Here is a 16115-nt window from a genome sequence, read left to right as displayed (position 1 = left end):
TTGCCCTTCTTCCCTGAAACGTGTTATACAACCCTCAGGTGAGAGAAGCCCTCCCTATACCTGGAGGAAAGGAGCAGCCTTATCTCTGTAGGCAAAGGGATAAAAGAATCCTAACAAACAGGTCTACCACATTTCCCTCAATTGATTAGACTCAACTCATACTCCTTAGCCTATCACTCTCCTCCATGACGGCCCATTCTTTATCCAACCTGGCACAAAACACTCAGGTCTGTTTCTTTGTGTCTTCATCTCCTTCTGAAGGCAAACATGTCACATAAAACGTATATTAAATAAATGTGTATGCTTGTTCTCCTGTTACTCTGTCTTGGTCAGTTTAATTTCCAGACTCAGTTTAATTTCCTCCCCTATGGTCCTATATTTGAGATATATCAAAATACCTGAGGGAGTTCCCATTGTGGCTCAGCAGAAACGAATCCGACTAGCATCCATGAGGACGCAGGTTCAATATCTGGCCTCGCTCAGTGGATTAAAGATCTGGCGTTGCTGTGAGCTGTGGTGAGGCCAGAGGCTACAGCTCCAATTCAACCCCAGCCTGGGAACCTCTATATGCCAAAGGTGTGGCCCTAAAAAGGCAAAAAAACAAACCACAAACAAACCTGAAGTCCATCAACACCTCAGGCTGCTTCATACTTCTGTGCCTTAGCACAAGACATGCCCTCTATGCGGACTGCTTCTACCACCCATTCACCATCAAACCTCCCAAACTCTATCCTTCAGGGAAGTCTTCCTTGACTCCCTCACATCCCATGCTCTCGGAGTATTTCGTGCATCCATTGGTGTATATGTCTCTCTATGGTGTCACCGTTTGTGTGCTCATCTCCGTCTACCTGTTTAGACAACGAGAGACCTAGGGTTCGGAGGATGTTCTAGCCCATCTCTAAAGAATGCCTGGCAAGTCACAGGTACTCAATGCTTGTTTATGGAGCAGACAAAGAAGAAATGAGTTAAAACAGGTTTATTTTGTTTGTAAGCATGAAAATTATTTTCCATTAATGTTTCACAAGGGATTAATTTCATTCCTTTTCTTATTTCAATCACCTAATGGTTGAAATTCTACATATTCAAATTTAGACTACATTCCATTCTCTTCCTTTTCCTTCTCTGCCCTTCCCTTCATTTCCCTTCTCTTCTCTTCTTCTGATACACCAAGAGTATTTAGCTCCTCCTCTGGTTTTCCCCCATGAAATTTAATATTTTCCTTCAACATCTTTAAAACTGTCTGGTGTTTGAGTTACTTGAGTACATATTTGTCCTGCTGACCAGAATGTGGGTTTCTATGGGGCAGGTCCTCAGTCTTATTAATTTCAGGATTCTGGGCACCCAGTTGGTGGGAGAAGTCCATTAAATGCTGGCTGAATTGACTTGAATAGTACAGATATTTCATTTTATTTTTTTTTTGCTTTTGGAGCTGGGGTGGGGGGCACCGCCCCGGAGGCATATGGAAGTTCCCAGGATAGGGGTTGAATTGGAGCTACAGCTGCCAGCCTATGCCAGAGCCACAGCAACACAGGATCCAAGCCATGTCTGTGACCTACACCACAGCTCACGGCAACACTGGATCCTTAACCAACTGAGTGAGGCCAGGGATCGAACCTGCATCCTCAGGAATCCTAGTCAGGTTTGTTACTCCCTGTACAGGTATTTTAAAATGCAGTGTGGATCCTGGAAGACAGAGGAATAGATATTTCTCTCATAAAATCCTTCCCTGGCCAAAAAAAAAAAAACCCTCCCCCAAACCTCCCCCACTTAAAAAAAAAAAAAAAACCCACTACAAACAACTGTTCTATGATTTCTATGATGAGGAAGAAAAGGCAAAAATCTAAAAAAAAAACAAAAAAACAAAAAACCCAAACCCAACCAAACAAAAAACCAAAAGTCTCTCAAGTGTTGTCTCTAAAACACAAGCAGTTTTGTTATAAGTGCCCTAACCCAAGCCTCTCTGGCTGGAAAATTTCTGAAAAGGTTTGGGTTTGATGAGATGCCCCACTGCTTTTGTACAGCATTCTAAGGTTCCCAGTGAAGCACACCTCAAACACAGGCAGACATTCCTAAGGAGGCTATTTGAGTTGGAAGCATCAAATATTGACAGACCAGAATTTGCTCCAACCCACAGACAATAAAAACAACCTGCTTACGGCTTCCCTCTGGAAGGCTCCCGAGGTTAAAATGATCCCAGTAAAAGTAAAGAAGGTTCCATTTCCCTGTATTCATTTTAAGGGTGTGACATGTCAGTAGCCTCCAGCAGACTTTGCTATATTTTAAAACATGAGAAATAATCCCTGCTCTATTTTCAAGACCTTCTCTGCACTCCTCAATTCCTCCAAAACAGTTCTGCAAATATACACACCCAGGCACTTGCCTTTGCCCTTCTCCCTACTCCTGGCCTGCTTTGTGTTTACACTTCCCCAGGGGAGCCAAAACCAACACTAATTAGCAGTGAATTAAATCCCACTGACAGTTCAGGACAACAAGGAGAGGGCCAATGTTTACCCAGGACTCCAAGGCATGGCTAGTCCCTTTCCCCAAACTCTAAGACACACAGTTAAATATCCAGCCATGAAGGAAATTCTGAGATCTGAATCAATTACGCAATTTATTCCTAAAGTTTTACCTTCCCGATCCTGAAATATCCTTTCATGCCAGGTAGTTGACATACCCAGCTTGCCCTGACTGGAACACACTTGCTCCTTGTCTTACTCAGCCTCCAAGTTGAAATATCTCCTGGGCACTGGACCCGCCAGAGGTAGTTGTTCCATCCTCATTACGTCCACTGAAATTCATTTCTTGATGTTCTCATAGCTCATCCCGATATTCTATTGCTATTTTATTTTAGGTCTTTTTGTCTTTTTAGGGTCACACCCTCGACATATGGAGGTGCCCAGGCTAGGGGTCTAATCGGAGCTACAGCTGCCAACCTATACCACAGCCATAGCAACGAGGGATCCAAACCCATCGGCGACCTACACCACAGCTCATGGTAATGCCAGATCCTTAACCCACTGAGCCAGGCCAGGGATCAAACCCATGTCCTCATGGATGCTAGTCGGATTCACTAACCGCTGAGCCATGATGGGAACTCCCTGATATTCTGTCTTGATATCTTATCTCTGACTCCTATCACCTCATATTCTAATTATGCACAGCTTTTCTAGACTGACCTCTTCTGCTTGCTAATCCTGTATCCTCAATATTCCCCAGCATCTTGTGCTAGGTTATGGTAGGTGCCAATTTGTTTAAAACACACACACACACAGGAGTTCCCGTCGTGGCTCAGTGGTTAAAGAATCTGACTAGGAACCATCCGGTTGAGGGTTCAATCCCTGGCCTCGCTCAGTGGGTTAAGGATTCGGCGTTGCTGTGAGCTGTGGTATAGGTCACAGACACGGCTCAGATCTGGTGTTGCTGTGGCTCTGGCGTAGGCTGGTGGCTACAGCTCCGATTATACCCCTAGCCTGGGAACCTCCATGTGCTGCAGGAGCGGCCCTAGAAAAGACAAAAAGACAAAACACACACATACACACATACACATAATATACAAAAGGTGATATAAATCTATAAGCCAAGAACTATAGCAACTTTTGAAGGACATTTGGAAGCAGCCACACTTTTAGTTGATGTTAACAAAGACTTTCTAGCATTTTATTCAATATGACAGAGAAATCATAGTAAGAACTACTTGTATTAAGCATTTACTATACACCAGACACTGTGTTTCTTAGAGTCATTATAACAAACCCTGTAAGACAGATAGTAAAATTCCCATTGCACTGATGATACTAAAATTTAGAGAGGTTGAAGAATTTGTCCAAACTCAAAAAGCCTGTGACTATCAGGGCCAAGATGGGATCCAGGCCCTCCTGATTCCACTCGCTGCCTCCATCTGGGGTCCACTACAGTGGAACACAATGCTCAAAGGATTCAGCTACGGCCCTGAGGTCCAAGCTTGGGTATGGCACAAAGAAGTTCCCAGGCCAGGGATTGAACCTGCACCAGAGCATCGGTACAAGCTGCCAAAGTGACAGTGCCGGATCCAAAGTGCTTTGTTTGTGAATAAACTATTGGGCCTGGTGAATATCAGCGACAGTAAATAAACTAAAGTGTCCTTTATTCCCAACTACGTAACAGACTTGTCTTCTTCTCCACTGCAAGGATCCAAACTGACTTGATGAAACCCTATGCTGCTGGATGATGGCCTATAAAGAGAAAGTTCAAAATGGCTCATGCTGATTATTATTACTGATAAATGAGTCCAATGCTTTAATGGAAGTTATAAATAAATAAGCATACAGAGCAATATTTTCGGTATTTGTACACACCAAATAAGAATCACAACTCGGGCCATCATGGAATAGAATACCTGTTGAAAGTTTAGCAGACGATACAAAAAAGTGAAATTATAAGCCAATTTCAGTCCCTAATATAGACACCGAAGATGTAAAATGAAATAGTACTAAAGCAAATCTGTCAATTTATATATAAAAGCATGACCAAGTAAAATTTCTCTCAAAAAAGCAAGCATGGCTTAACAATAGAAAATGTGTAATTTTGGGAGTTCCTGACATGGCTCAGCAGTAACAAACCCAACTAGCATTCATGAGGATGCGGTTCAATCCCTGGATTTCTCAGTGGGTTAAGGATCTGGTGTTGCCAAGAGCTGTGATGTAGGTTGCAGACTTGGCTCAGATCCCACCTTGCTGTGGCTGTGGTGTAGGCCAGCAGCTACACCTCCAATTCAACCCTGGTCTGGGAACTTCCATATGCCAGGGTACAGCCCTAAAAAGACAAAAAAAAAAAAAAAAAAAAAGAAGAGAGAGAGAAGAACAAAAATGAAGATGTGTAAATTTAACACATGAATCAATTAAACGAGAAAAATAAAAGGACAATTCAGCACATGCAGAAAAAAAGCCTTTGCTATAACTGTTAATAAAAAATGTTAGGAGTTCCTGGAGTTCCCGTCGTGGCACAGTGGTTAATGAATCTGACTAGGAACCATGAGGTTGCAGGTTCGATCCCTGGCCTTGCCCAGTGAGTTAAGGATCCAGCATTGCCATGAGCTGTGATGTAGGTCGCAGATGCAGTTCGGATCCCGAGTTGCTGTGTCTCTGGCGTAGGCTGGCGGTAAAAGCTCCGATTAGACCCCTAGCCTGGGAACCTCCATATGCCTTGGGAGCAGCCCTAGAAAAGGCAAAAAGACCAAAAAAAAAAAAAAAAAAAAAAAAAAAACGCTCCCAACACTGACATTAGCCTATAGTTGGCAAAATCTATCTATTGTAAGAGAGGCACAAAACACAAAGCCTATCTTACAATAAAATGTTGACTACCTTATAGAATTTATTGACTACAGTTACTGAAAGTGAAAAACCGAATGGTTGTCTGGGTACAGAATGATTGTAACTGTGTTGACTGTTGACCCACCTGACTGCGTGGCTGAGACGGAGCTGAAGCTCACTGCCCCTGCTCAGCGTCAGGTAAGAGGATCGCTGGCCCATGAAAAGATCAAAATTCAGAACTGCAAGTCTGGTTTCTACTGAATGCGTATCACTTTCACAGCATTGTAAAGTCAAAAAATCCTAAGTCAGAAATCATCTGTACATACTTCCTTCAATCCTTACAACAGCCCTGAAAGGTGCCTGCAATCATCCTCATTTTTCAGATGAAGAAACTAAACTTCAAAAGGACTTGGTAACTATGCATGTGCATGTCACAGACTGTCCCCACTGAACAGATGCTGCAGGAAAGGATGAGGATGAAAAGAGATCATTCTTCCCCATTTTCTTGCTCTCACTTCGATGCCAAGCAATGTGAGGTTGCCACGTTCTTACTCCACAGTGGAATGCTCCTCCAACAACAGGATGAAATGCCCAGTGCCTGCTTACTTTATATCAAGGGTATGAGGTGCTCCTCAAGAGCCACAGAGCTTTGACTAAATCATCAGCTAGTGGGGTAAGCGAGAAATACATACGGATAATGTAATGACATTCAAAGCACTAGGATAGACACATGCACAGGAAGGGTGGGCAGAGAGCACATAGGGTACAATCAATGTTCAGGGAAAACTTACCAAAGGAGATGAGGCTTGAAAGAATTTGCCCATGTGATTAAGCAAGTGCTAAGATAAGGAAATGTAGGTCAGAAAAGTGAAATGTTGGGTTTTTGTTTTTCTTTTTTGGCCTCTGCAGCAATGCTGGATCCTTGACCCACTATGCCCAGCCAGGGATCAAACTCACACCACAGCAGTGACAACACCAGATCCTTTAACCACTAGGCCACCAGGGACCTCCTGAACTTCTAGTTTGGACAGATAACCCTTGGACATAATCACAAGCACTAGTTCTTGAGCAACTGTGGCAGACAATGAGGTACAGATTTTCCTACCCTTTATATTGCCTCAAATTCAATGGTACATTAAAAAAAAAAAACCCAGTATTTTGGATACAGCCAAATAAATAAATAAACTAGACATTTAGAAAAGCTTAAAAGGCTTTTAAAAAAACTTCGTTATTAAATACGATCACAGTGTATTTTATTAGCCAAGAATGAGAGTAGTAGTCTTCATTTGAATCTTAGTCTCTGTTCTTTTCTTTTTCTTTCTTTCTTTTTTTTTTTTTTTTTTTTTTTTGCTTTTTAGGGCCGTACCTGCAGCATATAGAAGTTCCCAGGCTATGGGTAGAATTGGAGCTGTAGCTGCTGGCCTACACCACAGCCACAACAACTCAGGATCCAAGCTGAGTCTGTGACCTGCTCTACAGCTCATGGCAACATTGGATCCTTAATCCACTGAGTGAACCCACAACCTCATGGATACTAGTCAGGTTGATTACTGCTGAGCCACAAAGGGAATTCCCTTAGTCTCTGTTCTGATGGGCAACTTTCACCAAATAATCTAGCATTGAACAAAAAGGTTTAAGTCACCAATTTTCTATTCTCACTGAACATTCTGGCAATGAGACAAACAGGTTTAGGCCAAGAGTCTACCTACTTAGCAATGCTATATACTAACCTTTAAAAAATGTTGCATTCTATGTCCTATAGATACTAACCATATCACTGGTTTTATTGTTTTGGTAAACTTTTTATACTTTTCTTGGCAGACAGCAGTCACCAAACCACACAGACTGGTTCTCACATGGATGTGAGTGGTATACAAAGACACTGACTCTTGAGGAAACCTGAGTTTAGACAAGGCAGAAGCTTCCCTCCTCACCTTCTATATCTCTCCATTCAAAGTCTGCCGCCCTGCCCACACTCATCCAAAGAGCTTCTCTGCTTCCTGGGGAGAGTAATTCTCTAGCATGTGCAACATGACAGAATATAAACCAACTAACATAAATTTATCTCAGTGTTACATGGAGGCTCTCACGAGGCATGAATCCTCACTAAGACTGCCCAAGGCTTCACTCCCAACCTGAAAATGTCGCTAAGTAGGCTGCTACATATGTCCTGTGTGAGTGAAGCAGGCTAATGACTGTCATGTACTAGGAAAGGGCCAAATAGGTCAGATCTCCCAGAAGATCAAAGTGCCCTCAGCTTTCAGGATATGATGGTACTCAGGAGTCTTTTCACTGGCTTCCCAGCCTCAATTGCTGAGGTCCAAAGGAAAAATCAAAACATGAGCTCCACATTCATGTGCTATCCCACACCTCCAGGCTCGATGGTCCCACTGAGTCAGACCCCACCCCTTCCATTCTGGTTCTCACCCAGCCCTCCTCCATAGTCTTTTCACATGAGTATTCCCTCATTCTTTTGTAATCCACACTTTTTAGGTGCCATCTCCAGAATGCTTTCCTTGTGTAGAGAATGAGAAGACCTGACTTAGTTGTAACAGGTTTTTCTCAAACACATGATGGAGGATCTCTCTTTATACCTGTTCCAAACTCAAAGGGTTCAAAAGGAAGAGCTGGCTTCCCTGTCAGTCAGCACTTATGAAGAACCTAATTTGCAAAGCTCTGTGTTAGAACCAGTACAGAAAGAATATACATACACAAGAATACTGAATAGCCAATGGTGTGGAAAAAAGCTCAAAATATAAAGACAAGCAGAAAATGCCACAGTGAAACTGTATGTACAATATTCCAGGTTGTTTTTGGTTGTTTGCTTCATTTTTAAATAATAAAAACAACCCTATGGGGAGTTCCCCTTGTGGGTTATGGCTCAGTGGGTTATGAACCTGACTAGCATCCATGAAGATTCGAGTTTGATCCCTGGCCTCACTCAGTGGGTTAAGTGTCCAGCATTGCCATGAGCTGTAGTGTAGGCCACAGATGCAGCTCAGATCCCAGGTTGCTGTGGCTGCAGCATAGGTGGGCAGCTGCAGCTCCAATTCAATCCCTAGCCTGGAACTTCCATATGCCACAGGTGTGACTCTAAAAAAAAAAAACAACCCTCTGAAATGTTAACCATGGTCATCTCTTTAGTTGGGATTATAGATGGGAGTAGAGATAGAATTCTAGATAATTATTTTTTCATTTTAACATTTATTTCTGTACTTTTGTCAATAGTACTAGCAATATATATATATATATATATATTTTTTTTTTTTTTTTTTTTTTTTTTTTTTTGTCTTTTTGCTATTTCTTTGGGCTGCTCCCGCGGCATATGGAGGTTCCCAGGCTAGGGGTCGAATCGGAGCTGTAGCCACTGGCCTACACCAGAGCCGCAGCAACGCGGGATCCGAGCCACGTCTGCAACCTACACCACAGCTCACGGCAACGCTGGATCGTTAACCCACTGAGCAAGGGCAGGGACCGAACCCGCAACCTCATGGTTCCTAGTCGGATTCGTTAACCACTGCGCCACGATGGGAACTCCTGCAATATTGATATTTACTGTGTTCCAAGTACCATTCTAAGAGCTTTACATGAATCAGTCATCTAATTCTCAAAACAATCCTAAAAGGTAGGCACCATTATTATAGGCCTCCTAAAATTGAGGTTCAAAGAAGTCAAATAATGTGCCCAAGGTCACACCATAGATGAGTCACAGAGCCAGAATTCAAACCCAGCAAGCTGTTTCATAATTAAACTTAACCACCAGTTCTTGCTGCCTCTGGAATATGTACTATTTTAGAATATATACTTTGTAATATGTCTTATAGTAAAGAACCATAATATTTCTTTATAATAAAGAAGAGAAGGTTAAGAATTGAAAAGAAAATGAAACATAAGACAAGGTAGCTAAGGAGAGAGAAGAGACTGGGTAAAAGAATAAGGGTTTAGAAAGGAGTCAGAAGAAATGACTTACCTTCTCTGGATTGGTTTCCTTCACTGTAAAATATAAAGGTGAGCAAGTCTATATTCTAGAGAGAGAGTTACTCAGCAGGTTACCAATAGTTGACATAAAAGGTCATGAAAGCTGGACCATCATTTTAGACTTGACCTTCACATCTATAGCAAGTTTGCTGTCTTTGCACTGATATTAACACTTTTAAACCAATATGTATCATAAAGCAAATGTCAAGGAGTATCAAAACTATTAGTAAAGCTAAGGGTATGATCCTGTACCAATGAGAGTAGAGATCAGTTTTTAAAAGACAAAAAGCAGTGAGAAAAGAGAGAATGGTCTGGCAGTATGCATGATTCCAAAGCCAGCAACCAAGTTATTCAAAGCTAAAAGTCCTGAATTGATAAAATGAACAATAATCAATAAGTGGAGTTCACACTGTGGTACAGTGGTTTAACATCCAGCAGTGTCTCTGGGAGTGTGGGTTTGATCCCCAGCCTGGCATGTGGGTTAAGGATCCGGAAGGAAGAAAGAAAGGAAGAAAGAAACCAATAAAATGGAATAATTTTCCAAGTTATGCCTACAACATTAATTCCCTACAAGTTCAGGACATGAGTTTCCTGCTTCCACCAGGTAAATGAACATAATCCACAGAAAATGAATCTATACTCAGTGAAATTTCATAAAACAATGAGCGACTCCTACAATGTTCCAGAGAGAAAAAATAGATTTCATGCCAAGAATCAAGCATTGGAATGACATGGAACTTTCAGAAACACTGGAAGCCGGAAAACAATAAATCAATGCCTTTGGAAATCTGCTTCCAGCCTAGAATCCTCTTCTCAGGCCAATCATCAATTAAGCCTGAGAATGAAATACTTGTCCACACATACAAGGTCCCCCAATTTTATTTCCTATACCCTTTCTTAAGTAGCTAGCAAAACAGATGATCCATAAAATGAAAGCATAAACCAAGAACGATGAAAACAAGTGAACCGGGGAGCCAGGGAATCTGCACAGAAGGGAAGTGAGGCAAATCTTGGAATGCTCCTGTGTGTCTGGGCCAGAAGAGAACTGGATCAGACTGGAGAACTGAGGGCTCTATTTCGGAGCCCTGGGCTGGGGCCTGGAAGAAAATGAGGGTTGGTGCAGAAAATACCAAGGAGAGGTGTTATTAAGAGTCACTAGAAGAAATGGATAGGTTCCTAAAAATTAAACAAATGAAAAACTATTTTCTCCAAAAAACTTGTGCAGAAAAAGAAACAGCCATAATTCACGACTTGGCTCTGCAGTGAATAATTACAGTCGTAATGCAAACACAGTGTTGATTTAATTAACACTGTGCTTGTCACTTGAAGCACTCTTAGGGCAGGATTTCCAGAGAGAAGTGTACAAGCTCTTCCTTCACGCTACCCTAGCCCAAGACATTAGCCCCTAACTCGGCCTCTCTATCCCCCATATAACATCCAAATTACTCAAGCAACAGCTGTTAATCTGAAAGATCAATGCCTCCCTTTTCTAAGAGTGATCCTTAATCAACTATTTCTGAAATTAGCTGAACTTTGGCTGCTCTGGCTAAATTCCTAGAAAAAATTTAGCCTGTCTTCCCCAAGCCAGTGGCTCTTAGGAGCTCTCTGCTGCCTGGCATTTGTAAATAAAGGGCTGTGCTAATGGTGGTGGGGCTGATTTTCTTCCTTTTGACTAGCTGCAAAAATGGAGGAAGAAGAAGTGAGTGGAATAAGAGAGGGGTTTCCACCCCTACAAAAGAGAAAGTACATAGACTCAGACCAAAATGGATTAAGTCAAAGGCCAGCCAATTATTTGGAAACAGGGAGGGGTGTGATCAAACAACTAAGAGCAGAGAGTGATTATAAACAAGACAGGGAGTGTTGCTTGGTTAGAATTTTTTCACATGCCCTAATTCATAAAATTAGATGAATGCATAATTTTGATGACAGTTTTGGCAATTTTTAAAAGTGAAACTTGCAATTTAAAGTAAAATCATAATTACATAATCCAGTGTATCTACAAATTATCCCAACTAACTGATCCCAACATATATAAAGAAAGCTTTCTTGGTGGCCTAAGGATTGGAAAGGAGGTCTAGCGAATAAGCTACTTTGGCAGACCTGGAGACGGGGAGGCTGCCTCACCCCATACCACTGGGAGGAGGCAGTGAGCCAGAGTGAATTTTGGTCCACAACACAGCCTCTAGAGATCCTCTAAACTGGAGGATTTTGTTAAATAGGATACCTGGGGCCCTCTGGGAAAGGATGAGGTTCTCCGTTCTCCATGGAAGATGAAGAGCAGAGTTCTTTTTAACTTTCTGTTCTCCAACTTAGGCTTTTTCTGTTTTTGTTTTCCTATGCAACTTTCTTTATATTTTTTTCTTTTTAATCCCTTTCCTTTAATATGTGAGTTTTCTTCTCACTTAAAACCCTTTTTTCCCTACAGTTTTATTTTTCTCTTAATTTTAAATTATTTCTGCCACTCCACCTTGTTGTCTCTCTTCTCATCTACATTTTCTCTAAGTCCTAGCTGATTCTCAAGTTCATAGACATGCTAAGTGACTTTAGTTTTTGTCTCTTAATTTTCCAAGCAGTTAGCTGAAATTACTGGTCTTTTTTTTAAATTACTCAGTGAATTTTATTACATTTATAGTTGTACAACAATCATCACAACTCAGTTTTATAGCATTTCCATCCCAAACTCCAGGTGCACCCCCCCACCCCCAAACCTATCTCATTTGGAAACCATAAGTTTTTCAAAGTCTGTGAGTCAGTATCTGTTCTGCAAAAAGTTCAGTCTGTCCTTTTTTCAGATTCCAATGTCAGTGAAAACATTCGATGTTGCTGTCTCATTGTCTCGCTGACTTCACTTAGCATGATAATGTCTAGGTCCATCCATGTTGCTAAAAATGCCGTTATTTCATTCCTTTTAATGGCTGAGTAATATTCCATTGTGTATATGTACCGCTTCCTCTTGATCCACTCCTCTGTTGATGGACATTTAGGTTGTTTCCATGTCTTGGCAATTGCATATAGTGCTGCAATGAACATTGGAGTACATGTGTCTTTTTGAGTCATGGTTTTCTCTGGATAGATGCCCAGGAGTGGGATTGCTGGATCAAATGGTAATTCTATTTTTAGTTTTCTAAGGAATCTCCGTACTATTTTCCACAGTGGTTGCACCAATTTACATTCCCACCAACAGTGTATTGGGTTCCCTTTTCTCCACACCCTCTTCAGCATTTATTGTTTTTAGACTTTTTGATGATGGCCATTCTGGCTGGTGTAAGGTGGTACCTCATAGTGGTTTTGATTTGCATTTCTCTAATAATGAGTGATGTTGAACATCTTTTCACGTGTTTTTTGGCCATCTGAGAAATTACTTGTCTTTTGAATGCAACTTGCCCATCTGTAAAACTGGTTAATATGCCTTAGGATGTATAATGACGGCTGAGCTATCTTTGAAGTTCTCGAGAGAAAGTAATTTATGAACTGTGACCTGATTCATTCAAATCGTAGACTATTTTTGCCTTCTTCTCCTTCTCCTTATTTTGGCCACACCCGAGCCAGGAATTGAATCCACACCACATTAGCGACCCAAGATCTCTGCAAAGACAATGCTGGGTCCTTAACCGGCTTCACCGCAAAGGAACTCCAGACTACTGCCTTCTTAAAAAATTGAATATTTCCTTTTCCCCTGAAATTTATTTATTTATTTTTTAAAATTTTTTATTTTCCCACTGTACAGCAAGTGAGGTTTATAAATTAAGTTCTAGAGAAATTTTTCTAGAATAACCATAGGAAATGACAACCATAGAATGACAACCATAGAATGAAACAAATTTATAACAGTTTGTCCCTTCAACAACTGAAAGAAAATCAGCCAATGAATTAAGGTTCCTTAGTTCCTAGAGAAATGCTGTAATGAGATTTAAAGAATGCAGTTGGATTTTACATTATATTTTATTTTTCACATTTCTCAAAATGGAACAAGATATTTGGCTAAAACATTAATTTACTATGACAAGTTCTTTTTTTAAGCTCTAAGTCTGGGGTTTTCAAATTTTCCAATTATGTGCTATCAACATATAAGTTTAATTTATAGGATTTAATGCTCAGGAATTGTGGATGTGTAAAAAATATAGTCCTTTAAAGACATCAACACTTACTAATAAAAGTATTTAAATGAGACCATCTCTCCACCCAAATTAAACCTTCTTAACTGAAAACCTAAGGCTAAACCAAGAGCATAAAAATAGACTCGATGGCCTATCTGTAGTTATTACTGGGAAATTTAGATTTCACACAAAACGGCCTTTATTTTAAATACAGATAGTTATTGGGGAAAAAAGCACACACCTCAAACTAAATATCTATCCACATTTTTTTCCTAGCACAGAAGGAGGCCTCTCAAAAGATTTTCTCAGGCTTACCACTTAACAGTGGTCAAGCCAAAAATAAACACATGAGGACTTTACTAGGCAAATTCAACACCACACAAAACACCAGTCCATGGAGAGCTGGACTTAGCTTTTTCCCTATTAGCCTCTTTCTGGGCCTCCCACCTACATCCCCCATCTCCTAATTAGAAAGCTAATTAGGATTCCAAATTTATTGCTAAATGGGGAGAGCTATCTGGTCCCCGGCCAGGATTCCTTTAACATCAAACACTCTCCTCTCCCTCCCTTAGTGCAGTAAGCTGTGAGAAGAGATCTGGGCCAGCAGGACTGATTGGCTGGAGGGCAGTGTTTACTCTCAGCTGTCTGAGAGGGAAGATCCGTTTCACAAACTGCAAACTCTGAAAAGACAGAATTAAACAACAACATGTCCTGGGCTTTTAGTACTTTAAAGAAACAAGTATCTTATAGGCTCAATTATTATTACCATGGTAACATGAGGGAAGGTGGGGAGATCTCCTCAAGAACAGTTCCTGGTTCCAGTCAGGCAGCGTCTCAACAGTGCAGGGAGACTTCTTCAGTTACCATGGGAACCGAAATTAGAAGTGCTTTTGCAACACTAACAGAAACCATCTTTTGAAGCTCTTCTGTGAATCACATTGAATACTGATGATGCAAGCTTGAGCGACACATATTTTTCAAACATTAAAAAAAAAAAACCCACCATATTGCCATAAACAAATACTCATTTTAGATTCCTCTTTCCAATCCTGACTTAACTCGGAATCGATTTTTCGGTCTGGTTTTGTCTCCCTTTTGGCTTCCCGCAACCTCGACTGCAAAGACGATTTATTTAATTTCCAAACTTGTCTGGATTGCACGGGTGAGAGCTTAGAACGTGGTTCATTCAATCTCGGTTTGAAATGGGTGAGCAATGGGGTGGGGGAGGGTGGGTCTAATAGAGAACCCTCTTGTCTAATAAACTCCGGAGGACGAAAACGGCGAGGGTGGGGTGCGGAGAGGGGGAAAAAAGCTGAGAGGAACTGAGGAGGAGGGACAGAGGAAAGGGACGAAAAAAGTGCACCGGTTGAACCTTCGATGCCCGTGTTAGGACTAAAAGCACCTTTATCCGTTGCCTTGACCTCTTCATCCACTCAGATACTGTCAGGCACACAAAAGCTGATGAGAAATGGCGTTTTAAAGACCCTGTTGCGATCCTCTCCGGGTGGTACCCCGGAATTCTCGAGCTCCCAATATTCCTGAAGGGACCTCAGGTTAGAGGAGACAGCTTCTCCCTACTTGCCCAGTCTTTCAAAAGAAGCATCTTCAGGGCACAAAGCCGTGTGGGGTGTGGCGGAGGGTTCATTCCTCTGGGCCGCGGCCGTTCTCTGTCAGTTGTCTCCACCGCCCACCGCCAAGTCAGGATCACGCAGGTTCCCCCGCCCTGGTTACAAACTCTCGAGTTTTGGGTTCGCTCCGGCTGGGGCTGGTGGCGCGCAGCTGGTGTGCACGGGGCGAAACGCTGGGCTGCCCTCCCCGCCTCACGTGTGGGCGATCACACAGACAAGGGTGCCCACCCCAAGCCGGGACTCAGGGACACAAGCGCACACACCTCTGGGCGCACGCGTCATCCAGGCACCCGCCGCACCGCCGGCCCACCCTGGACTCTGCCTCTTACGCCCTCTCCTCTCGCGCGCGAAGGGCCTGGGAGGGGACGCCCCCAAAAGCACGTAACCTTCTCCTGACCCCAGTTTGCCCCCCCCTCCCCGGAGTTGTGTCTCCCTTTCCCCTCAGGTTGTGAGGAGGGGAGGCGCCCCTCCTCAGCACCCAGGTCTGCAGCTACTCGGAGGAAGAGGCGACCAGGTCGGGCTCTGGCTGCGAGCCCCGCGGCCCTCGCTTACCTGGGGCGAACCCAGCTCGCGGACTGGCAGTGCCGCGCAGGGTCAGGCGCTCCGGGTGGTTGGCGCTGGCGCGGGGGTTGCGTGGGTGCCCGGGCGCAGCGGCGGGGCGGGAGGCTCCCGGAGCTGTCAGGGGCGGTTGACCTGACTGACCGCGGCCGCTGCAAACCCGGCGCGCCGGCGCGGCTCGGCTCCGCCAAGGGGACCGAGGGGCCCCACAGCGTTTCCCGAAGGACCAATCCGGAGAGGGGGGCTGGCCTGGGGGAGGAGGAGGGGGAGGGGAGAGCTGGGACCGGGAGGCCGGTTGGGCAACTGGGCGCGGGCCTGGACCTCTAGTCTGGTTTCTATGGCAGCAAGGAGGGAGGGGCTGTAGGAAGGGGAGCTGGCTTTGCAGGGGCACCCATCGCAGACTCCCGAGGAGGGGGTTTTGGCCCTGCCACAGAGAGAACCCCTCCTAGAGCACGGACGGGAAACTGCGACACAGCCGAAAGAAGGTTGACACTGCTCCCATCAAGTCACGCCTCATACTGAGCCGCTTCATACTCTTGATCAAAAAGGTTTCTGTGTCCTTG

The 16115-nt window shown here is 43.2% G+C and overlaps 1 protein-coding gene across 1 annotated transcript in view; it reads right to left on the bottom strand.

Moving 5' to 3' along the window:
- Positions 1-15738, bottom strand: part of NIM1K (NIM1 serine/threonine protein kinase) — a 72258-nt gene extending 56520 nt beyond the window's left edge. Inside the window, exon 1 of the mRNA XM_021077039.1 lies at positions 15547-15738. The gene's annotated coding sequence lies outside the window, so the exon portion shown is untranslated. The remainder of the gene's footprint in view (positions 1-15546) is intronic.

The sequence above is a fragment of the Sus scrofa genome, chromosome 16, assembly GCF_000003025.6.
Source record: "Sus scrofa isolate TJ Tabasco breed Duroc chromosome 16, Sscrofa11.1, whole genome shotgun sequence".
Taxonomy (NCBI): domain Eukaryota; kingdom Metazoa; phylum Chordata; class Mammalia; order Artiodactyla; family Suidae; genus Sus; species Sus scrofa.
This window is presented reverse-complemented; position numbering and strand designations above follow the sequence as displayed.